Genomic DNA, 24,896 nt, shown 5'->3' with positions numbered 1-24,896 from the left:
GTAAAGAACCTTCAGTGACTAGACGAACAGGTCAGTCCGGGTTTTCCCTGGGCTCTTAGAGCAGTGTTTTGCCCCAAACAAATGTAAGTCCCAAGTTTTGGATTTTGGTAATCTGGACACCTTTAAATCCACAACCAAAGGTCCTGAACTGGAAGGGCACCACTATAGTTTAGGATGTACTCAGGAAGGGTCGAGGTGCAGGATCAATATTCTAGGTGCGGCAAAGCAGTCTCGTGGAGTATACAGCAGGCAACAGCAGCAGACAGTCCTCTGAGAGTCCTTCCGCAGGTCCAGAATGTGAACTGAAGAGTGGGTATGAGTACACATTTTATACATGTGCCTTCTTTGAAGTAGGAGAAGTTTCTTGGAAATTCCCTCTGAAGTTCTTGAAGTTTCCTGACTCTCATGCCCTGGCTCTAAGCGGGCTGCTGAACAATGCAGAAGTCATTTGTGTGAAGGCATTGCACAGCCTATTCAGTTGCAAATAGGGCTATATCCAGCTCTGCCCCTTCATCCTGCAAGTTGATGGCCCACCCAGGCACACCTAATATCTATTTTGTGTGGTTGTCTGGGAGGAAAAAACAAAGTCCAACTGCCAACTACACCGTTATGTGACCTAGGATAGGCAGAAGGCACTAAATAGTTTAGAGCAGGACAATGAGAACTTTCTAAAAGTGATATTTTCAAAATAATTTTTAATTACAATTTGTCAGACACCAAACATTACAAGCTTACCTGTTCCCAATCAAACATTAGCACTTATTAAATGTAATAAGGCAGTCCAATGCACTCTTATGTACGAGGTAGTCCTCGTAGTAGTAAAAAACGAATTTAATCGTTTTTCACTACCTGGACATGTATAACCTAAAAGTACATGTTCAACATTTAATTACAATAGACCCTGCCATATGGGCTACCAAAGCATAAAATAGGGTTGCAATAAAAGGGGAGTTTAAGGCTTGGCAAGGGTATGATATTGCCAAGTCAAATTGGCAGGTTAAATTCACACTCAGGCTGCAGTGGGGAGGCCTGGGACATGCTTTGAAGGGCTACTTAAGCTGGCAGCACAATAAGTGTTGAACGCCCACTGGTAGCATTTAATTTGCAGGCCTTGTGTCTATGGTATATCTCTCTATAAGAGACTTATAAGTAAATTAAATATGGCAATGAGGTGTAAGCCAATTTTACCATGTTTAAAGGAGAGAGAACAAGCACTTTAGCAATGGTTCACAGTGGTAAACTGCCCTGAGTCCGAAGGACAACAAAAATGATTTCAGCAAAAATAGAAGGGGTGAAGGCAAAAGGTTTGGATGAACACCTCCCTAAGGCTGATAGGTACAACCGTCACAATGTGGGACTTACCTCATTAATATTCATGAGTTAGGTCAAATTGTGACGCACTATGAATCAATAATTTGCCAATTTACCTATTAGTAGATAGGTCGTGTCACAAATTACTGTGGACTGTCAAAATATCGAGATTTTTATTTTGACTTACATTAATATCGAATCTAAAATATAGAATGGACAAAATATTGACCAGACAGAATATAGACTACAAAAATATCGACTAGAATAGCATTAATATCGATTCCAAAATATAGAATGGACAATATATCGAATGGACAGAATATAGACAAACAAAATATCAAATTAGAGGTAAGTTAATATCAATTTTTTAAGATTATGTCAATTTTTTAAAGTGTTTTTTATGTTACTATATGTGTGAAAAGTGTATATTTTATGATTTATTTTAATTTTTTAATTTTATGTTATTTTATTTTTGCGTAATATAAATCAGTAGTGGGTTGTGGGTTTATAGGGGAATAGGGTGGAAAGTAATTTAATTATAATTAATTAAACATGTTAATTTATTTATTGGTATTTATTTTGAATTCATTGTTAATTATTTATTAATTGTTAATTAATTAAAATTTAATTGGTAATTTAATAATTGATTAATTGATAATTATGTTAATTATATTAATTTATTTTTTGTAGCAGGTTGTGGGTTTATAGGGGAATAGAGTGGGAAGTAATTTAATTATAATTAATTAAATATGTTAATTTATTTATTGGTATTTATTTTGAATGCATTGTTAATTATTTATTAATTGTTAATTAATTAAAATTTAATTGGTAATTTAATTAATTGATCAATTGATAATTATGTTAATTATATTAATTTATTTTTTGTAGCGGGTTGTGGGTTTATAGGGGAATAGGGTGGGAAGTAATTTAATTATAATGAATTAAATATGTTAATGTATTTATTGGTATTATTTTTTAATTAATTGTTAATTAATTATTAATTGGTAAATAATGAAAATTCAATTGGTAAATGAGTTTAATTAATTGGTTAATTGTTAATTATGTTAGTTATATTAATTTATTTTCTGTTGCGGGTTGTGAGTTTATAGGGGAATAGGGTGGGAAGTAATTTAAATAAAATTAATTAAATATGTTAATTTATTTATTGGTATTTATTTTGAATATATTTTTAATTAATTAATAATTGGTAGTTAAGTCAAATGTAATTGATAATTAATTTTTATTAATTGATTAATTGGTAATTAATTAAAATAAAATTGTTAATTCATTGTTAAATAATTAATAATTGGTAAGTAATTAAAATATATTTGGTAATTAATTTGAATGAATTGATTAAATGTTAATCATGTTAATTGTATTAATTTCTTTTCAGTAGTGGGTTGTGGGTTTATAGGGGAATAGGGTGGGAAGTAATTTAATTATAAATAATTCAATTTTTTAATTTATATATTGGTTATTTTTGTTGAAATTAATGTATTATAAAAAACTAATAATTATTTTTTTTAAATTTAATTGGTATTAATATATAATTAATTTTCATTCATATATGAAGTATTAAAGTTCCCTACTGTTGCACTCTCTGGAGTGGGAATAGTCATTTTTACACCTACGCTATCCAACGCTTTCCCTACTGTTGCACTCATTGGAGTGGGAATAGTAATTTTTATCCCTACGCTATCCACTGCTTTCCCTACTGTTGCACTCTCTGGAGTGGGAATAGTAATTTTAACCCCTACGCTATCCAGCGCTTTCCCTACTGTTGCACTCACTGGAGTGGGAATAGTAATTTTTACCCCTACGCTATCCAACGTTTTCCCTACTGTTGCACTCACTGGAGTGGAAATAGTAATTTTCACCCCTACGGTATCCAAGGTTTTCCCTACTGTTGCACTCTCTGGATTGGGAATAGTAATTTTTATCCCTACTCTATCCAACGCTTTCCCTACTGTTGCACTCACTGGAGTGGGAATAGTAATTTCTACCCCTACGCTATCCAATGTTTTCCCTACTGTTGCACTCTCTGGAGTTGGAATAGTAATTTTTACCACTACGCTATCAACGTTTTCCCTACTGTTGCACTCATTGGAGTGAGAATAGTAATTTTTACTCTCCCGCTATCCAACGCTATCCCTACTGTTCCACTCATTGGAGTGGGAATACTAATTTTAACCTCTACGCTATCCAACGCTTTCCCTACTGTTGCACTCACTGGAGTGGGAATAGTAATTTTTACCCACCCGCTATCCAACGCTTTCTCTACTGTTGCACTCTCTGGAGTGGGAATAGTAATTATTATCCTCCCGCTATCCAACGTTTTCCCTACTGTTGCACTCACTGGAGTGGGAATAGTATTTTTTATGCCACGCTAACCAACGCTTTCCCTACTGTTGCACTCATTGGAGTGGGAATAGTAATTTTTATCCCTACGCTATCCACTGCTTTCCCTACTGTTGCACTCTCTGGAGTGGGAATAGTAATTTTAACCCCTACGCTATCCAGCGCTTTCCCTACTGTTGCACTCATTGGAGTGGGAATAGTAATTTTTATCCCTACGCTATCCAATGTTTTCCCTACTGTTGCACTCACTGGAGTGGGAATAGTAATTTTCACCCCTACGGTATCCAAGGTTTTCCCTACTGTTGCACTCTCTGGAGTGGGAATAGTAATTTTTATCCCTACTCTATCCAACGCTTTCCCTACTGTTGCACTCACTGGAGTGGGAATAGTAATTTCTACCCCTACGCTATCCAATGTTTTCCCTACTGTTGCACTCTCTGGAGTGGGAATAGTAATTTTTACCACTACTCTATCAACGTTTTCCCTACTGTTGCACTCATTGGAGTGGGAATAGTAATTTTTACTCTCCCACTATCCAACGCTATCCCTACTGTTCCACTCATTGGAGTGGGAATAGTAATTTTAACCTCTACGCTATCCAACGCTTTCCCTACTGTTGCACTCACTGGAGGTGGAATAGTAATTTTTACCCACCCGCTATCCAACGCTTTCGGGAATAGTAATTATTATCCTCCCGCTATCCAACGTTTTCCCTACTGTTGCACTCACTGGAGTGGGAATAGTATTTTTTATGCCACGCTAACCAACGCTTTCCCTACTGTTGCACTCTGTGGAGTGGGAATAGTAATTGTTATCCCTACGCTATCCAACGCTTTCCCTACTGTTGCACTCTCTGGAGTGGGAATAGTAATTTTTACCCCTACGCTATCCAACTCTTTCTTTACTGTTGCACTCTCTGGAGTGGGAATAGTAATGTTTACCCCTACGCTAGCCAACGCTTTCCCTACTGTTGCACTCTCTGGAGTGAGAATAGTAATTCTTACCCTCCCGCTATCCAATGCTTTCCCTACTGTTGCAGTCACTGGAGTGGGAATAGTAATGTTTACTGCTACGCTATTCAAGGTTTTTTCTACTGTTGCACTGGAGTGGTAATAGTAAATTTAACCCTCTCGCTATACAATGGTAAATATATTGTATATTTTAGTATTAATACTATGTATATATATATATATTTTTATATATATATATATATATATATATATATATATATATATATATATACAGTTCAAAGCGGCGTTCCAAGCGTGCACTCAGGTACAACAATGATCCACACTTACACTGCAGGTCTGTCAAAAAAGTAGGGTTTATTCACGCCATAAGCCCTACGTGACGCGTTTCGCACTCCATGAGTGCTTGTTCACACCAGGTGATCTTTGGACATATATATATATATATATCCATCGAAGTTTGCCTGCAGGAAAGGAGGAGCCCATCCATTTCACTGCTGCTTCCAACAAGGTTATTAAAAGGCTGAACGTTACCTTGCTTGTGGGCCCCTCCTTTCCTGCAGGCAAATTTGTTGGTATTTTGGCAGCATGCCTGAGCCGTGAAGGGAGCCCTGGGGCTGTGCTAGCCCACCATGGAGACGCCTTAACAGCGCCACCGAGAGGGAGCAAGGGGCCACTGTTGGTAGATAAAGGACAGCTGCGTTTTGTGATGTGATGCAGCACACCCCACTGTGAATTAAGATTGACAATTCGTGTGCTCAAGGGCAGGCTTCCCACTGGGGAGGACAGGTAACTACAAATACCAGGATGCCATTAGGCTGGTCACGCCCACTGAGGCGGGAGTTATAATGCTGTGTAGCTGCCTAAAATCGTTTGCCTTTGAACACAAGCCCGAGCCTCTGATGAAGTAGAGATACGAAACGCGTCAGGCTGGACTTCTATGCTGTTGGTGAAATTTGCATCCATTTCACTGCTGCTTCCAACAAGGTTATTAAAAGGCTGAACGTTACTTTGCTTGTGGGCCCCTCCTTTCCTGCAGGCAAATTTGTTGGTATTTTGGCGGCATGCCTGAGCCGTGGAGGGAGCCCTGGGGATGTGCTAGCCCACCATGGAGACGCCTTAACAGCGCCACCGAGAGGGAGCAAGGGGCCACTGTTGGTAGATAACAGACAGCTGCGTTTTGTGATGTGATGCAGCACACCCCACTGTGGATTAAGGTTGACAATTTGTGTGCTCAAGGGCAGGCTACCCACTGGGGAGGACAGGTAACTACAAATACCAGAATGCCATTAGGCTGGTCACGCCCACTGAGGCGGGAGTTATAATGCTGTGTAGCTGCCTAAAATCGTTTGCCTTTGAACACAAGCCCGAGCCTCTGATGAAGTAGAGATACGAAACACGTCAGGCTGGACTTCTATGCTGTTGCTGAAATTTGCATCCATTTCACTGCTGCTTCCAGCAAGGTTATTAAAAGGCTGAACGTTACCTTGCTTGTGGGCCCCTCCTTTCCTTCAGGCAAATTTGTTGATATATACATATATATATATGTATATATATATATATATATATATATATATATATATATATATATATATATATATATATATATATATATATATATATATATATATATATATATATATATATATATATATATATATATATATGTATATATGTATTATTTTTTTATTATTTTAATTTTCTATTAATTGTAATGTTATTTAAGTATTTTAAGTATTTTTAAGTTAGTTATATTTATTATTTGATTAACTTTAAATTAATTTTAAATATTCAAAAAAGTCAATATTTTGACTATCTATATTTTTTACATTGATATTTTGGATTCGATATTTTTGTACTTACCTGTTTGGAGATAGGAAGTCGATATTTTGGCATTCTATATTTTTTACTCGATATTTCTGTATATCGATATTTTTGACATCGATATTGTGTCAGTGATACAAAAATTACCATACTGGTTGCAAAAATACTGGGCGCAAATTGCAGCCAGTATTTTGCGACCACTTATACATACATCTGACCCTGCATGACTTATTTACAATTTTCACTAATTGTGTGGTGTACAACAATATCTGTCAATACGTGGGAATTTCTCACCCTTACTGCACTTACACACATTTACAGCTTGGATAATTAATTCCCTTGAATACATATTTTTCTTGCATCTTTTTTAATTTCCATGGAAAATCTTTTTCATGAAAAGGATTACCCCCTCCACTCCTCTTGTGATAATGGTGGCTATTACTTTCACCATCCACACACTGTACACTAAAACGCACTAGAATTTATCTCACACATCTAAAGCCTTTGATTGAATAAGTACACAAACCTTGACTATTGGTCCTATAATTCTAAGAAAAAGGTTCACCCCAGACTTAATTGTGAATTGTGTATTGCTATCTATGCAAACAGGTCATTCATACAATTATTTATGCAGCTCACAAACAGTAATGAAGCGAAAACACAACATAAAAAAACCCAAACCAATTTAGAAAAGTACATTTTAGTAAATTATTTGACAATGAAATGACAAACATCCAATCTGTAGAACCAAACCTATGATTTTTAAATGTGTTTAGTAAAAACTAGCACCGAAAAGATCAAAGTAACAACCACAGAGATCTAGTTGTGTGAGACAGGGTCAAAGTAAGAAAATATGCCAACTGCGAATGAGCATGGTTCGGATACAAGAAATGGATTGGATCCGGTTGGAGTTTACCTCAAGTTCTTGAGAAAATTTTTCGTAAAGCTCAGAGGGGCAAGGCTATAGGAGTAGTCCAATGAGGGAGCATTGTCGCAAGATACCCTTGGGTCAATGCCACAATGAAGATTTCCATGTTAACACTAACCCCCACATGCATTAATGATGGCTTAAGCAATTACTTAATTGAGATTATTAAGGAATCGCAATTAAGGAATCCCAAAAGCCTATGCACGTAGGTATCGCTAAAAAAATAGCGATTCCTACACATTCCTTAATTGCGACTCGCAAATTGTGATTCACAATTAAGGAATGGCTTCCCATTCAGTCCTATGGTCCTGTTTGATAGAACTTCCTAAGTGGGTAGCACAATAAGTGCTGCAGGGACACTGTGTGCATTAACGTTTCAGGTCTTGGGTATATATTATCCCAGTCTACAAGGGGCTTATAAGTAAATTAAATGTGCCAATTGGGTACCAGTCAATGCAATCAGGTTTTAGGGAGAGAACACAAGCACAATTTAAGCAAAAAGTGGAGACAATAAGGCAAAACGTTTGGGGATGTCCCTGCAGAGAGGGCCTGGACCAACTGATGGTATGTTATGATGTGTTATTACAATTTATAGAGCACAGGTTCACCAGTGGTCTCTTGGTGCTTACAAAAAAAATACATCCTCGACTAAGGAATAGATAAAATAATTATTATTCGTTTTCATGGGCCTGTTTAAAAAGCCTTGTCTTTAGCAATTTCTGAAACATTCTAAAGTCAATTTCCTGCCAGACTTTGTCTGATAGGGCATTTCAAGTCACAAGGGCCATCACTGAATAACTTCGACCACTTGACTTTATGTTTACAGAATGTTGGAACAGTAAGTCGATTTGCCTTAGTTGACCTCCGAGGAGTTTGGGTGTCTATTTCATGATTTTTTCTGTCACAAAGCTAGGGGGCAGTCCCATTCATCCTTTTAAACATCATGCAAAATACCTTAAATAGAACTTGTATCTTTATTGGAAACCACTGTCGTTTTTCTAATAAAGGTGTGGCATGGGTGTGTCAAGGAAGAAATATCAGCATTGCATCCTCATTTTATGCTGTGTAACATGTGGTAATTCTGTATAAACAGAATTGAAGTAGTCGAGTCACAACATGATAGCAGCTATAACTCTCAGTTTCTGAGCTTCGACAGAGTGCAGAGATACAATTGTTTTCAGGAATGAAATAGGAATGGAGCACTAGACACTAAGAACCCTACTTTGCAGTATAGAGTAAGGTTTCCATCAATCATGACCCCCAAACTCTTTATAGAAACTGCACCGGACCGAGTTCAGTCAGCCAGTAGAGACTGATCCAAACTCTATCTGTGTTGTTTCAGTCCTGTCTGGTTTAATTTCAGTTGATTGGCCCCCATCCAGCTGGCAGCAACCCTCATGGTATCTTGAAAGTTGTAATAGGATGAGTTCTGTCTACTTAAAATATCAATTGTAAATCATCTGCATAATTATCTACGGTAATCAGCAATGGTCCTTGGGAAACCCCACATTCTAGCCCAATAGTTTGGCTGAGAAATGCCCTACTTTTATTGATTGCATGTGAGTCTCCAAAAAAGATTTGATCTGCTTTAAGGAGGTGCTTTGCACCCCAGCCCCAGTTACACAGTCAATCAAGATCTTATGATCAACCATATCAAAAGCTGTAGACAATTCTAACAGCCCCAGGGCAACATCATTCCCTTGATCCTCCTCCCTTCTTAATGTGTCCAGAAAGGACTCTGTGATGTGTAAAGGCCTCAAGCCAACTTGGGTAGGATGGAGAAAAGCAGATCCTGTAAATGTCTGTATAGTTTCTGAGCAACATGAACCTATAATGGTTTTGTTGGAGATGAGAGCAATCAAATAGTCCAAACGTTTTTCAATTCTTTTGGATCCTTAACTTGTTTCTGCAATAGTGGAATTACTTCTGCATGTTTAAAAGCGTTATGCACAATGTATTGATGAAGTGATGTATTTAGTAGGGCTATCAGTGGGTTATTTCTTACTGAAACAAATTATTTTGAGATGGCTGGCGAGCACGGGTCCTTTGGAGATTCGGATTTAACTTCAGATATTTACTCGCCCAATCTAACTTCATTATTTCCAAAAAAGCAGGTTAATATAATGCTATTGAGCTCCTTCTTCAACTCTGATAGGTATGAATTGCTGATGATGATGCTAACTTTGATAAGATATATTATATCTATGAATAAACTGTTAGGATTGTCGCATATTTTCTAAGTACATGGCACCATCACTGTGATGATTGAAGTTGTGATTTCGATGGGTTCGGGTGCCCTTAGCAATATTACCCTGTAATCATATTTTTTTCATTCTAATGCAGCTATCAAAATCATGTTTAACATATAAAATATGGTCGAGACTTTGCGTTTGATTTGATTTTCATTAGCTCACTGAAGTGTTATATTCCATCAAATGACAGCCAAGGCCCACAACACATCGTCTTAAAAAAGTATCTATACATAATGAGTAGATCATTAAAATATAACGTTCTTGTACTGAATAGTCATACTGACAAAAAGTACTTTGTGTTCAGCCGAGCACAAGGTAATATTGGTATTTCGCGACACCTTTTGTCATTCATGATGACTTTGCTACCTTACTTTCTTCATGCCTGTTTGGCTTCCATTTGTGAAGAGGTTAGTCAGATACCTTAATGAGACCACTGATTAATTCAAACTGAATTTGTGATCTTGAAATGAAACATTTCTCTTGAAATTGCAGTCAATTAAACTTTCTCAAATAAAAAACAATTTGCACAGCATTGGTTCTAAACAAGTGGAATGTGTTTCCCAATTGTTTTTAAACCTAATTACAAAGCCATCCATTGTCCTATGGCCTGAATATGGAGCTCTATTTTCTTTTCATGAAACGCTTTAAAAAAATGGTAGAGGTTTCATTGTGCAACAGTAGTAAAAATGTTTACTGTTAGCACACATTTACATTATGTCAATGGTACAGTCGTGTATTTGTGCAATAATAAACTACTTTCATCAGTCAGGAACACGTTGTGTTGTAATCAGATCAAATAAAAAGCAACTTTATTAGGCAGAGACATTTGCCATAAAAGCAATTCATATACATACGAAGGGGAATAAAACAAACATCAAGCGGCAACCAACATATATCATATAGGACTTGAGTAAAAGCATGGCACACATAAATTGACTAGAAGAGTATAAGAACTTAGTCGAAGTGCATGTTGCTTCTTGAACGTACAGCTGCATTAAGAAACAAACAGACATATGCAACAACAGGCTCCATTGTCAGTTAAATCTTGCAAGCACCTAAAAGCTTGTTGGCATTTATGATATTTTCTAAGTCTTAAAAAGGTACTAGATACATTCTCATAAATATTGTACCCACAGAAAATGAAGCGAGCGCACTTAGCTCCCGGCTGTATTCGCCAGGTAATCGGTTGACACAGCGCCAAAATTAGGAAGTAATTAATCCCCAATGCTGGACTTCTATGATTCCTCACGTAACCTAATACCCTGCGATGTATCTAACGACAGGACCTGTACTTGCTGTCTGCTTGGTAGCGCACCTGTAGTTGACTCAGAGACAGCGAACCTTATCCCAGTCCCTTCCAGTGACTTTTTTATGTAGGACAACCAGGAAATAGAGATCCCTTTGTCTCAGGACAAGCAGTCAAAATGTATCTTTCTAATGAGTGAGGCTTCCACATTGCTCATAACAGAGAGCTACTGCAGCACAGGGCGAATATGTATTTGGTCAGATAAATAATTAAGTGCTAACTTACAGCAAATATAATGTGAGTTTGATACAGGCTCTATTATTATTTGCCTGCAAAAGTGATGTTCTTTCATTTGCAGTGGCTGTGGGTCACTAATGTCTCATATTCCTGCCCCGTAGGTAGCAATAGGTACACAATGGGATAAATATTTTTGTAAAAATTGGGCTAATATCCTGCCACCTGGTGGTGGTGGAAAACTAAGGAGGGAGCCTACAGCCTTCGACAGTTTGATTCTATTTTGAACAATTTGAGTCGCCCATGAGCTAGAAGCACTAAATAAAATCCCTAAGTATGTAAAAGTGCTAGTGTGCAGTAATGTATTTGACCCTACAGTGATGGGTGATGATCGTAGACGCTTCATGCCAGAGGACATAGCAAACGATTTTGAGAAATTGGTCTTTAGATCTAATTTCTCCATAAAATCTACAAAAGAGTTGACTAAAATACGTATGGCTTTCTGGGTGCGGGCCAATTATATGGCATTGTCTGCATATACAAGTACAGGAATGTGAGCGCTGTTTGCGATAGGGACATCGGTGGGGTGTTTATAAGTTTCGCATTGAGTTTATTTACATATAAAATAAGTAACAAAGGGGCAAGCACACACCATTGACGCACATCCCGTTCGAGATTAAAAACATCAGATAACTCCCCACCGGTTCCACCCACATGCTTTAGTCTCATCATGTAGTGATATTGAAGTGCGCACCAATCTGGGGTCTCTTCTCATTTCGATTAAAAAGTGTCATAACTTAGCTCTGTTTACACAGTCAAAGTTCGTCGACCGGTCCATAAAAGCGAGATACAGTTAGATTGCTTTGCCACTGTATATTTGCCTATAAGGTGTAATTTCAAACATTGTTTCAACGTACCTATTCCGTTTAGAAAAAAAAGCCAACACTCATTTAATACATTGTTTTCATTCACTCATGTTGATATCCTATTGTGTACGACTCTACCATACGTTTTTGCAGGGATGTCTAGCAGGGATATATACATAATAGTTTTTGGCTCAAAGCAACTCTCCCTTTTAAAAATGGGCACTATGATTGAAAGGGCCCATGAATTTGGAATGGCTCATGGAATTAAAGACATTTTTTAGTAATGGTGCCCATAAAGTCAGCTCACACTTTATCAGATCAATGAGAATGCCATTGGCGCCTGCGGCCTTTCCGTCCTTACTCTCCCTTGAATGGCAGCCTTGACTTCTGATAAGGATACATATGGGAAAGTGGGAGTGTCAATGTTGACAACATTAATGTTGGTTTGGTTACTAGTAGTATAGATGGCTTTAAAGTACGCTGCCGAATCCTCACCCCTTATACGGCAGCTATTAGTGGTGCCTCAGTAGAGGGAGGAAAAAAGGTGCATTTCACACAACCCAAATTAGAACATCCTTTGTCCTTAAGAAGACCCCTCACTCACCAACCTAGTTGGTGACATGCTTCATCATCGGGGTCCCCCTGGATAGCCGAGTGCCATCCAGGTGTGCTGCGATACCTCATTACAGTGGAGCTGGTTTTCTTTTTATATGTGCAAGAAAGATAATTGTGTGTTTAAAAAGTATCCGATCCTACCCACTCGAGGAGTTTATTCTGGAGTGTCTCGGATACTATTAAAATGTGGGACACTTGTTGCCCTGTTAGGTGGGCTGTCTAGGAGTGCTAATGATTAAGGCTCCATGAGCACCCCCGGACCGGCAAATTCCTCGCTACGATTTGTGGAGGAAGAGATGGGCGCCTTTCGTGCCTATGCCGTCCTGGCGGGGCCCTACGACCCCGGGGTGCTCATGGAGCCTTAATCATTAGCACTCCTAGTTTTTTTCCCGGGAACATAGGAAGAAAACAATGTTTTTATTTGTGAGACTCATTTTTGAGACTCCAATTCAATTACCAACGTGGATAGGGTACGCCTTAGTGTGCGCATACCGTCCCGCTGGTACTACATTGGTCCTGACGAAAACCTGTTAATTGACACATAGGTTGAAACATGTAGACCTCTTTTTAATTCACAATACGACTCCATTTTATACACCGACAGCCCACCTAACAGGGCAACAGGTGTCCCACATTTTAATAGTATCCGAGACACTCCAGAATAAACTCCTCGAGTGGGTAGGATCGGATACTTTTTAAACACACGATTATCTTTCTTGCACATATAAAAAGAAAACCAGCTCCACTGTAATCAGGTGTCGCAGCACACCTGTATGGCACTCGGCTATACAGGTGGGACCCCGATGATGAAGCATGTCACCAACTAGGTTGGTGAGTGAGGGGTCTTCTTAAGGACAAAGGATGTCCCAATTTGGGTTGTGTGTAACGCACCTTTTTCCCTCCCTCTACTGAGGCTGGAACTTACCCATAGGGTTTACCTCCCTTATTGTTGTTTAACTATTTATCTAGGGGACTGGGAGTCCCAACCCTGCCTTCACTGGCTAATACCCTTCCTCTCCATATTGTTTACTAACAGTCATATAACATACAGAGGGGCACCGTGTCATTAAGCAATAATCATCTCGAAACTGGCTGTTACGAACCCTGTCGCATTTGGCATCAAACCTGTTCGAATTGTACAATGGAATTGTACAATGGAGGTATGATTCCAAGCACTATAAAGGCCATCCGTTAGGCCTTCAGTGCTCCCAGTACTAGTCTTCTAGACCTGGACAGCAAAATATGGCTGCTGCCGACCAGAAACATGATTCTGCCCTCCTGCTGCTGAGCCAAACTCGAGCAAAGGAAGGCAGACCAATAGGCATCCTGTCACAGGAAGGTGTGACCACCTCCCAGACAGGGTTTAGTGCACTGAGACAGGGTGGAGGCGCTTGCCAGCACCACATAGTCTGCATGTAGGGCACATTTGGTGCCCTCCATGCATAGTCCAGCTCAAACCAATTCAGGGACTGTTGGCTCCCGCTCTGGCACGAAACTGGACAAAGGACAGGGTAGTCCAGGCCCTCCTTAGGGAAGGACCCCTGTATCGTCCCAACCCTTTCCTTAGAGTATTTAAGGGCCTACCTGTGGGTGGGTCCCTAGATTCGTCATGGGAAATGATACAATTCAGACACCATTTCAACTTCAACCGTCTTCACTCTGGGCATCAAGGCTGCAACCAGGAAGACTCCTACTGCTCCTGATCTCTTCACCCTGCTTGTCTGCTGCCCCGTCAGTGTCGGTGATCCATACAGGAACCCATCAAGGGCCTGTGGACATCAAAGACACCTGAAGGAACCTCCCTAGAATTGTAGGAGTCACTTCCCTGCATCAGCAGGTACCGCAACTAAGCGGACCGGTCTTCTGATCATGGGCTCCTACGGACTCCAAAAGGCTGAGCAACACAGGTGGTAGTTTTAGACATCTCTTGAGGCTTGCTCTGTCCTCACACCAAGTTTAAAGCCAGTATCCCTTGTTAGAGCCACAGGAACCGAACCCCTGTGCCCTGCGTCAATTTGCGGTTGCAAAGGCTTGTTGGCATCCTTCCTCCAAGATCTTTAGGCAGGAAGTAGCCCCAACCTCCAGCATCTTCAGTGACCGAGATCTTTGTCCTCATCCCATCACTTGCAACGTGGGCCTGCTTCTTTGGTGAGCTGTTCGAGATCCTCTGTGACTCCAGTGCCTCCGGCCTGTGGGTCCTCTTGAGGGTCACCTTTGAATTTTATTGTGCTCCCCTGATTTCTCTGGGGATCTCCTGACTCCCCTGCTTGTTGTGAGTCTCCTGGACCTTGCTGGGCCTGACATTGCACCTTTTTCAACTTTCATGTTGTTTGCAGTTGTCAAGGCTAGTTGCTGCTCCCACCGGACACCGACCCCTCAACTCTCAACATCTGGCATGGGACAGCTTGTGAACAGCTCCTAGTCTTCCACAGCATCACCTGGTTCACACAGCTGCAGTTTCAAGGTCACCATCAGCTCGCCTGAAACACCTAATATTGGTGGGAATTCGTCTTCCGTACCTCCTGGTCCGTCCTGAGTGGCATAGATTCTGTCCCCTCTGCTTTCAGGTTCTGCACATCTTGAATCCACCTTTGGGTTCCTCTGGACACTTTCACCTTCTCCAGCAGCGGCATCTTTCTGAAGTCTCCCATTGAGTTTGATGATGGTTTCCGACGGCACTTTACACCTATGCACCCGGCTTCCCTGATGGCAGTATCCTGGTTCCTAAAGTATCCACGGGTTGGGTGGCTCTCCAACCTCTTGTCTTCCAAGGGTTTCTTCAGGGTCCACTGGGAAGGGTCCTCTTTCTTTAAAACTGCAACCGCAGCTTACATATTGATTTGTACGGAGAACGCGGTTGTGTTCCTACACTGGACACAACCTCAGTGGGGCTACTAGATACTCACCTTGGGTGGTTCCTTGGCACGACTACGTCCTCTGACAATTGACGTGACTAGAGTTGTGGTTTGCATACCACTATTTTAGTATATGGTTTGGTCTTCCCCTAGGGCCCACTGTGTATTCTGTGCTACTTACCTGTTTCTATTGCAAAGTATTGTATCTATTGTGTATATCTTCTGCTAGGAGATATCTCTATGTGTTAGTGAGTGTCTATAATAAATACATATTTTCATAAATACACTGTGTGGTTCTTTTTTACTTAATCTAAACCTAGATTATGTTCTAGTAAAACAAGCTGCTTTACATTCCTTCTGGACCAAGCCTGAAGGCTGATCTCCACAGCTACCACTTAGTGAGCTTTCTATGGTTGTCTAAGACCACTAAAATCACCATATGGGTTGTCTGGATCAGTGCAAGGTGTCCACTTACATAAGTGTACATCATATAGTGAGCCAGCCTCTCGCAGGTGGGATCCCTGGCATGTAATATTAGATCCATCTCAATTGGGTTATGGTCACTAAAATTGGTGCTGATAACGGCACAGTGTAAAAGATGGCTAACCATATTTTGGAAATGAAAACATAGTCTATTATATACAAGATACTACTCCCCCTAAAAGTGGGTTTCCCCTCTACTATATCATAAAGATCTGTCGCATTGAGCAGGGCCTCCAGTTCATTCACTCTTTTGTCTGATCTCGACAAGGGGGCTTTATTGATTTTCTTTGTTCTCATACATGACATAAGCCCGAGATCTAAGCTGGGAGAGATCTAACAGGCGGAGACTGTTCAAGATAGCTTAGTCTCTAAGATCCTTTGTGCCTTCTTCCGACTATATATGAGGGAGATTCTGCTCGACCATGCCGTCCTCCTTCATAGTCGAAATGTATCTTAACCATAGGACACTAAGAGGTGCTCACATTAAATGTTTCCCATCCTAATTGGTTTCTACCTATATGTCCTGTAGTGGGTCCAACATTTTTAGCCTGTTGACAGACCCCTTTGTGCAATCCAACCTGCAGGTGTTACTGACATATGAAATCCAGTTCTGCAGTGATGGTGCGTTTTGAACTACCAATTTTGTGCAGATTTCACTGCGTGCAATTATTATCATTACATAAAGAAGGTGGGTCTGAGACCTCATCAGTATGTGGTTTCTCCCGTTCCTTCAAAGAATCCCAAATATAACCAGTTCAAGGGTTACCTCCATATTGGCCCCATACAACCTAGGCACAAAGTCACCCACCTCATGCCAGAAGAGTTGGATTACTGGACATTGCCATAGTAGATGAACGTCATCCGCATTTTCCAGCATGCACTTGGGGCATTGTCTCCTCTTGCTTCTACCCATCTTAGATAGCGTCTTTGGAGGCCTATAAGCTCTGTATAGAGTAAAAAGTTGGTTCCTCCTCAGTGATGCAGGTCTAACTGTTAGCCAAAGTGTAGCCATTAATACTTGCCATAGACTTTGTATATCTGACTCTGGCATGTCCGTCCTCCATATCTCCACTGGCGCCTTTAGGGAGCGATCCTCTGCTTCCACAAACATCCAATACCATTTGGATACCTCCTTCATGTAGCTTTGATCTCTCATTAACTCGCCCTCCCACTCTGTTTCCAGTCCAATTTGCGGCTAATTATGTGACCACCTTGTTAGTTGAAAATATTTAAACCTAGATAGTGAAAAATGTCTTCTTGCTGCTAATGTGTCCCATGATGTCAATAAGCCTTGATCAAAAAACTACCCCCAATTTGTAAGACCAATTGCTAATAAAGGCATCAGTAAGGCATCCAACAAGACACTCTGGAGTGCTCAGGAATTGCAACTATAGTAAGGTATTCCAAAGTCTGCTTAACTTTGACCCATAATATCCAGGCTGCTAATAACACCTTAAACTTGATTTTCTTGAAGAATTTGGGGTGACCATATTTAAATAAGAAAGAATCTCTTTCATCCAGGAGATTCCTTCTCAACACCATTAAATGAGTGGGAATTGTTGCATATTGTCCATTAAAAGATGACTAGTATCTTTTTGAAAAAAAGCCCAGTGATACAATTGAAAGTCAGGTAGCGCTATCCCACCATCTACTTACTTTTTACACAATTTTTTCTAGGCTATTCGCACTGCTTTATTTTGTTAATGTTAATGTTAACAGGTATTTGTTGAGCGCTCGTACGCCCGGAGGCTTCATGGCGCTATAGGAGGGAACAGGACGCGTCAGCCATTTTACATACAAAACTGCTCAAGTCACCTTGCAGTTTTCTGAACCATTCAGTCTTGAAGTGTAGTGGTAGGGTATTGAAAATAAAGTACATTTAGGGAGGATTATCATCTTAACCAGGTTAGCTCTACCCAGAATCGACAAAGGTAGGTACATCCATGATTCCAATAACTTCTGTGGACTCCAAACAGATTCTATTAAAGTTAATGAAAGCCATCTTATCCAAATCTTTAACTATTCTTACACCTAGATATCTGATCTCTGGCTTCTCTAGTAGGGAATTCACTAAACTGTTCCATGTCCTGGTCTCTGTTTTATCCTTATTTACTAAATATCCATTGATTTTCCCAAAAGCCTCCATTATTCTCATTATAAGAGGTAGGGAAGCCTCCTGATTAGATGTATAGATTAACAGATCATCGACATATAGTGCCTACTTTTTCTGCCCAATCTAGATATCTAAAAGGAAGAGTTCAATTTTCTGGACTTATTCTCCTAGCATGGGGTTCTATATACAAATTAAAAAGTAGTGATGACAAATGGCACCCCTGCCTGGTGCCTCGACCTTTCATGATATCAGATGAAAGGGACCCATTTACCACTAACCTAGCTGTTGGTGCATCATATATTGATCATATGACTTTGAGAAAGTTGCTGCCTAAGTAATTTTGTAAGATGACTTCATACAATTAAGGCCAGCTGACTCAATCAAATACGTTGGCTGCATCAATCATTATGACAGTTAGGGGAGACCTGGTTGTGGTAGCTATGTCAATTGCACTGATCAAATCATGTGTTAAGTCGTTCAGTTGCCTGTGTTTCATAAAGCCCTTTTGATTCTCATGAATAATATTGCCTAATACACTGTTTAACCCCTTGCGTGCAGCTGCGATTCTGCGCCTGTGCGGCACTTCTAAAGTGTGAGCGGCTTCATGACGGCCCCCAGCCGACATCAGTACATGGCCACCGTGCTGCATGATGGACGGGGGACGTCATCAGCATGCAAGGGGTTAATCTTGTGGCTAATATTTGCATACATATTTTATAATCGCTGTTCAACAGTGATATTGGTCTAGAAGACTCACACTTCAAGGAGTCTTTGTTTGGCTTTAAAATTAATGTTACAACTGCCTCTTTCCATGGGGCCAGAAGAGAAGTATGTTGAACATAGATGCTATTCAATAACTTATTTAGGTATGGAACCAAAACTTCCCTTAGGAAGTTATACAGCTCATTAGGGATGCTGTCTGGACCTTCCGCTTTCCCTCTTTTTAAATAGGCAATAGATTTCTCTATCTCTAGATAGACAAGGTTGTCTTCTGCTGCCTTTCTTTGGAGTCATATGGTTATGGGGACTCCCACCCCCTACTAAACACTGGGGGCTATGAGATGTTGTCCTGTTTAAATTGTGCAAGAACTAAGTTCTTCTTTCCTTCTGAATGTCTTAACCCCACAGTCCACCTCACCTCCTTGCAATCCTGTGTCATCTGGTCCCGGCTCCTGAGAACGGTCTCTCTCGCATCCACTGCAACCGCAGCAACCCCGGCAATCTGGAAGCCCAAACGCGCTGCCGCCCGCCAACTTCTCCACAGCTGACACGCTGCACGCAGCAGAGGGGAGCCGGTCCGGGGCTAACTGATCGATTGCTTTTTAGGAAGCACCTGGTTTTGGTGAACTAAAGCAGTTGAGCGAACATATATTCAGCAAAACACCAGAGAGGCAATAAAGCCCAAAATAGTATTAAAATACACAGATATTTTATTTAGTGCTCTTTCACAATTTTAAGCTGATCCTTAACTCTCTTCAAGTCACTCAGGACTTCCATGCCAAACTGTTTAGTGCACTCAGCGTTTCGCGATGTGCTAAGATTTAGCACTAATGTGGCGACACTGCAGCTGCTTTCTGTATTGTTTTATGGTACAAAAGAAGCGTTCCTTTTAGACTTTGTTACTTAGCCAGTATGTTTGTAAGTTCCTCCCTACTTGCATTTTGTTGGGGAAAGATGTGACGAATCTAGGGTTGAACCGAGAAAGCTTTATATTTATGAGAACTAGAAAACATTCTTGGTAAATACCACACAATGTGATATCACTTTAACACCTAAATGCCCCAATCAGCGACAGAAAGTTGGCACGCCATTGTGCGTTAAAGGGCCTGCCTCTGCGCAGCAAAACAAGTGGCAGCATTTTTAGTAATTTTTCTGTTTGAGCTGGAATTTTTTTTTAAATCTGCAAATCATGTAGAAAATTAGGGATAATTTGGCAACCACTCTATTCCATAATTATGCAGAAATCTCAGCACTGTGTAATCACATCATTCTACTGACCCTAAGTCTTATCTTCCAAACAATGAAATGGGCCACTCAAAACGAGGGTCCTAATGTTTTTTCACTAAATTGGAAGTAACACCTTGCGCAATTGCTGTTTGTGACAACATTTACCACCCAATTTAGCATTTTTAGAGCATATCTGGGGCCTTCCATTTCTGCACTAGTCATTGTAGCCTTTTTTATTACCACCTTATGGTTAGGGGTAAATTGTAGTGCAATACCCTGGGAATAATTTGCTCTTACATTTTCACTTGGAGCATGTTTACTAACATCCACTAAAGTTATTTGCAACACCTTTTCACTTTTTTCTGACCTGTAAATAGGGTCTAAGAGTTACTAAATGAGCACCTGTAGAGTGTGAGGCTACCATATTAAAGGAGTGCTGGAGTGGTGTCTAGTCGAGCATTTTAAAACACGTTCATCAATGTTTTTGCAATTTTCTAAGTGACAGCCAACATTCCCTGTTTTTCAATTCCTACCCACTTGCAATTTGTAGGGGAAAGACAGGGCCGGACTGGGAACCAAAACCAGCCCTGGCTAAGTGCTTGGCCGGCCCCCAGGGGGGGAGGTCTGAGCTCTTTGCCGGGGCCAGTTTTCGGCTGATTTTGTAGCAGGGCTGATTTTGCAGCCATGCTGCATACACGGCCCTGTAACAAAACTGGCGCGCAGGGGCCCAAAACCGGCCCCCACCCTTGCGGCGCACCAGGGGATTGCCTGGGCATTTCCCCAGGGCCGAACTTGCCGCAACGGCAAGTCCGGCCCTGGGGAAAGATGTGGCAAATCTATGATTTAACACATAAAGCAACACATTTCTGATGAGAGAACATGCTGAATTCAGCAAGGTTTTCCCAAGTAAGGTTTGCTGAAATTGAAAATAAGGTGGAACATTTTAATGTAAAAATGTTGGCACAGAAGACTAGTGCTTTCTGTTGTACCATCAGTAATTCTTCATTGTAAGTCCTCTAGAAAGTACTGCAGCTGTCCCTCTCTTCCCAGTGGTAATTCCTCATTCTAAGTCCTCTAGGCAGTGCCCCTATTTAACTTTCTTAATTGAAAACAACCAGCAGAGATCGGTAAAATACCAGTATCACTTCAGCATTCTCTCGATTCCAGTCCATAGAAACTGTCTTCCACGAGCACCCGTAGGCAATAATATTTTTTTCAAATCTTGTATTTTCAGTGATATGACCACTGAAGACCTTGATTTTATATTAAAAAAAGAGCTTTGGACTACATCATTTCCTGCTGAAAATCAATATTTTTCTCCATGTGTTCCCATACCTGGTGTGTCATGCAGTTTTGTGCTTACTTTCCCTCCATGCTAAAAAACAGTAGATGTTTCAGCACTCAGGCTAATGTGCTGCATAGCTAAATACATATAATGTCTCAAAGGCAAGACCGATTGCATTGCAAATTCTTGTTATAGACTTGTTGAAACCCCTGGGTTGGTATCCTGGAGAACTGAGGAGGTCATTCAGGGGTAGAGGACTAGAGCCATGCGGGTAACCGGGCAAGTATTGTTGGTCAAGCGGTCAGCAGGGCAATAGTACTCTAACTAATTGAGGCAGTAGATATAATATCACAGGGAGGATCTCCAGGGGATTATTATGGTGCAGCAAACAGATGCCAGGGCCGTGTTTTGGGTGTGCAAAACAGTGTGATATGGTGTTATAATAGGCGGGGAAGTCCATACAAGCTCATGCAGGATCCTCAGCCCTCTCCCCCCGGCTCAAATCCCAGCACTCGATCTCCAGTCAGCAACTGCAACTGCAGTGGTATGGCCCCAGTGGCAGCAGCAGGTCAGGGTCCGCTCAATACTGCATTTGTACTCCATAATTTCTAAATTTGTTTTTTAACTTTTATCAGAGTTCTATCGAAATCTCTGCATGTATAATAATCGCAGTAGTAGCAAGTAACTTGTATGACACTTACCTCCTCCCATTGGTGTCCCAGATTGGCGCGGCACCACCCACAGCAGGTCAATGTAGTGTGGACCCTAGACAATATGAGGGGTATCCAGCAGTTCAGTTCAGTTTGGTTCAGCAGTTTCAGTTCAGCAGTTCAGTCCTGCTCAGTACTTCAAGGTATTAATTACTGTGTGTATATGATCATAGTTTTGTGGCGCTTCCCCTTTAATGTAAGCTGTTTCAAGAGCTTTTCACAGCTCCATCAATGTACACAGCAAGTAGCAATCACAGCTGCCGGAGGCTGCCTCCCGCCCCAAACTGCCCTGCCGCCAACCGCCTGCCACCCTGCCGCACACCCAAACCATGGTGTTCCCACCGGTAGGCCGGGCTTAGGGGCGGTGACTTTATGGGACAGGATCAGGAACAGTCAAGAATGGTTGGAAGCAAATTCATGGAAACAGCTGACATCGAGCAGCAGATTTAGGAGGAGAATAGGACAAAATGAGTCCCTCCACATCGCAGTCATCAAGCGATGTGGCCGAAATGCAAGTTCTGTTGTAGTTTTTGTTGTGTTTCATACTATAAGAATTATAGAGTAGCTTTAGCCTTTTGAACATTATATCCAGGTGTGGGTGTGACTAGCACACTTCAGGGAAGTTTTATCGTGCATAATTGCACAAAAAGTCTGCAGGATTTTGCAGAATAACATGAGAAGAGCAATTTTGAATTTAGCACTATTTTCTTAGCACAAAAATTCCCCCTCACATCCAAAATGATGTGAGGATGCATTTGAACTAATAAATTGTAGTAAGTGCAACAGAACACAAATAGTGAGCGTGAGCAGGCACTCACACACACTATATATGCTCTCCCACTTGGATTTTTCCCTCCTAAATTACTCTTAATTATGTGAGCAGGTGTAAGGGCATTATCAACAGTAATCCCTCATCAAACAAGCATTTGAAATGCAATAGGTCTCGCATTTACGCAAGTTTAAGCTATTGGCATTGTAAATGACAAAGCCTTTTATTTATGGTTTAAAAACCAGAACAAAAATAAAAGGCATTATCATTTATAATGCTAATAGCTCAAACTCGCGTAATTGCGAGACCTATTGCATTGCAAACGTTTGTTGCTGTTGGGAATAGTCTGGAAGCATTTTGTCACTTCCCGTCCCATTTCTCATTGATGTAATAGTTTACCCCATTGGTTCTAATAAGTAAACTTGTTCCACATACAGCACAGCATTTCGCGCTGTGTCGCCAGGCGAGACCTAAAAATACTGAAATTACTGATTACTCCTCCGTAATTGAACTCCCTGGCCTAGTTAAAGCATCAACCGACGAGAATCCAAGTGTTGGCTAAATAGAATACGAGAACGTATTTTTCGCAATAGCAGACTGGATCTTAAATGGTATATGTTAACTTCTCATGGTAAAGACATACTGCCAATATTACTACAGTTATACATTATGAAACGTGACCTTTTGAGAATAAATTTGATTCTGAAAATGTACAATTAACATTTATCTTGCTTCACTCAAATATTGACGAGTGGTTAATGCAGAAGTAGGCATTTTACCTAGCCAATGAGGAGTGCATTTCTTCTGGCTCTCTGTTTTTCCACATTGCATAGTGATAAGGGAAGCACTTGTAGGTATATCTAAGTACGTTTTAATCGGAATACTTACTTTCTCAATGCTACTTCAAGCTTGAAGTGAAAGATTGTGTTGTGACAAGGGAATGAGTAACAATTGAGGGAAAAAAGAACGCACTGACAAGGAGAAAACGGATTGTGTACATTGCCTTAAAAGAAGATAACGATACTTGCATAGCATTCTGAAGCATTTCATGCCAGACAAATGCAGCAGCAAAAAATTGCACTTTGGATTTTTACCTTCCTTTTTACAACAAATAAAAACAAGGTTGCTCCATGACAGGCAAGTGAAACAAATCCCCAAGCAGGAAAGTGCCATCATATTGGCATGTTTATTTGCTTTATATCATAAGTGTACTCATAGCATTGTGTGTTGAGGATTCCACAGGGAAGGAAACAATTTACAGCTGCCTACTTCAGCTGTAAAAATTGATATCATTATGTAATTACCTATGACGCTGACAGGTGATTTCATTTGATGCAAATAAACACTCCGTTAGCTGATGCATGTGTGTGCATCATACGATCCAGACTGTCCAGTTCAGTTTGTTAACAATCAGAAATTTCTGCTTGGTGTGCCGTTGCCAAATAACATTATTGAAGATTCGTTAAATGCAATAAGGCATAATATTTCCTATATGGCTATTAAAATGATTGTTGCAATGTATAGCAATGCAAGCATATCAATGTTGAGCCCGTTGAAATTGTTTCTTGCTCTGCAGATTCCTTAAGGCCATGCTGCAGAAGTAGGAGCTAGGCATAATTATGACCTACAGAATAATTTAGGTGAGTGAACTCTATGGTCCTTGTTATGTATGGGGTCCAAGTCCAAATCTCGATTACACCCCGCGATGCACCTATTAGCGTGTGTGTTGTTTGAAGGCCAGTTCAATGCACCCTCCTACAGTTAAAGCACCTGCCCTAAAGTAGTATGTCTATTTTTCACAGTGCAGGCAGCAACTGGCCTGCACTTCAAAGAGGGGCAGAGATCTTCCTGCGGCTAGGTACATTGAGTGCCTGCACCTTCCTGGGTTGGATGTCTGGGGTTCACTGGGACTCCTCCCCCATTTCAAAGGGTGCCCTCATGGTGGCAGCTCTTTGTTTTTCCTAATTTGTATTGGACCATGCCTGCATACAAATGAGGAAATGTCACATTATGTTCACCCCAGTGCTTAATGTGTGGCGGCGCTATCTGTATTGCAGCTATAATATCAAAGTACCAAGGCTGCCCAAAGTGAATGCACAGGCCGGTTGCAACCATGGCACTTGGTGCAATAC

The 24,896-nt window shown here is 40.6% G+C and overlaps 1 protein-coding gene across 1 annotated transcript in view; it reads left to right on the top strand.

Moving 5' to 3' along the window:
• LOC147688983 (calcitonin gene-related peptide type 1 receptor-like) overlaps positions 1–24,896 on the top strand; it is a 2,326,554-nt gene that overhangs the window by 207,860 nt on the left and 2,093,798 nt on the right. The window lies entirely within an intron of this gene.

Source organism: Lissotriton vulgaris, chromosome 10, assembly GCF_964263255.1.
Source record: "Lissotriton vulgaris chromosome 10, aLisVul1.2, whole genome shotgun sequence".
In the NCBI taxonomy this organism is placed as follows: Eukaryota; Metazoa; Chordata; class Amphibia; order Caudata; family Salamandridae; genus Lissotriton; species Lissotriton vulgaris.
The sequence above is the reverse complement of the archived record's forward strand: the minus strand, read 5'-3'. Positions and strand labels throughout refer to the sequence as shown.